Raw genomic sequence first — 1,896 nt, forward strand, 5'->3', positions numbered from 1 at the left:
GTGTGTGTGTGTGTGTGTGTGTGTGTGTGTTTATATTATAAAACACATGACAAACACACAGTTCTGAAAACTAACATCTGTTTAGCCTCTGCTACTTTTTAAAGCAGCCTAGGTCTTTGTTTGGCGGCATAGTACCCTCCCTCCGGGTCTCTGTCTGGTCTCAAGTACCGTCTTACAACTATTGGCTTCTTTTCTGCAAGGTCATTAACCACTGATCCCCAATGTCTTGCCCTATTAACAGGCAAAGGGCCCGGATTTGTCCCGAGCTGCTTGCAGTGGCCAAAACACAACAGATCGATTGCCCCCAACTGACACAGGGGGGATAACTCCACACCTAAAGTCTGACAGGGTTATTTTGGAAGAACCTCGGGCAAGGATGCGCTATGATGCCATCTGCTCCAACCATCGTTTTGGAAAACTGCAGCGTGCTTGTGACGACTCAAATGAAGAGACACATTATGCGAGTGTTAAAAAAAGAAAGAAAGAAAAAAATATATATAAAAAGGATGTTAAGTTTTACTATAGCGGCCACGTCGTGGACAACTAATTTGGCATCATACCTCTGAGTTTTGCATTGGATAGTCAGTATGAACATTCTGAAATTCATAAAGACACAGTTTTTGGGGGAAACATATTAAAACCACTCTTAACATGTTAAAATACTAATCGTTATTATTTTACTAAAGAGATAATATCTCTCATTTCTTTACCTGTGAGACTTGTTGGTTCATGTTTTATTGGAATTTTGTCACTGCTTTATGGCGTGGTTTGTTACATTTAAGAGCTTTTTTTACTCTCACCACAGACTACAGAGTCCAATTTGATTTTTTTCAAACTCCTAAGTCTGCTGTGAGATGCATAGAATATTTCCCAATGCACGTGCACACAGGTTGCAAGAGTTCTATTTACATGTTGTGAAGTTATTTGCTTTTTGTGGCTTTTTGTGGCGGGGTGGGGTCGAGTATCTCCGACTGTCTGATAAAATTACCCCTCAGCCCATGTTGGCAAGCCGGACCAAAGCAAGCAAGCTCCAAAACTGTGCACGTGAGGGCATAACTCGGATCATCCACACTGCAAAATTAATGTGAGCAGCTCTCTTTTACTTTTAGCAAGGTTTGACGGCACTTGCAACACAATAAAGTCATATTATATTAAAGTGCCGAAGACTAGAGGTGTTACAAGAGAGTAACAAATACACAAAAGAAGGAGTGGAGATAAGGACGGACAGTAGATGTTTGATAGGAAAGAAGGAGAAAACCAAGACAGAGCAACTGTCAACCACCCACGGAGCAGCTCTGAGCTCCATCCCAAAAAAAATGTCGGTACTTGTGTCAAGGGTAGTATCTTTGCTTGTGTTGTGAATGGAAACTGTTGTTATAGAATGAAAGTATAATGCACAATAGTTAGTTGTTTTTTTAACTACACATGGAGAGCATATAACATTCCGTTCTCAATGATTCTAACCTAAATACGAGGGTTAGTTTGTCAAACACGATACTGCTGCTATGAATCGTACAATACCGCTACAGTACAAATTCATAATGTGGAGATACCCAGTCTACTTTTGAACACACTAGCTTGGGATCTATTACTCACCCGGAAGCTATGCTTATGTGGTGTAATAAAGGTTAGTTGGATTCTTCATTGCTTTGTAAATTAAAATAAAGAAAATGCTTTCAATCCTCGCCCAGAGAGGTCCTATTTTACTCAGGGTTTCTGTCTTTCTGCACTCCTCTTAGCCCGAGTCGAAGCTGCCTGTCTCCAGAAAGATCTACACTGGACTGAGTCGATGGGAAGGTAAAACAAAGATGAAGTGGCTCAGACGAAAATGAAATAGGCTTTCATGGAAGGAGGAATGAGGGTGGAACGATCTCAGTAAGTTTAAGGGACCACAAC

This window comes from Aplysia californica, unplaced genomic scaffold (genome assembly GCF_000002075.1).
Source record: "Aplysia californica isolate F4 #8 unplaced genomic scaffold, AplCal3.0 scaffold00039, whole genome shotgun sequence".
Classification (NCBI taxonomy): domain Eukaryota; kingdom Metazoa; phylum Mollusca; class Gastropoda; order Aplysiida; family Aplysiidae; genus Aplysia; species Aplysia californica.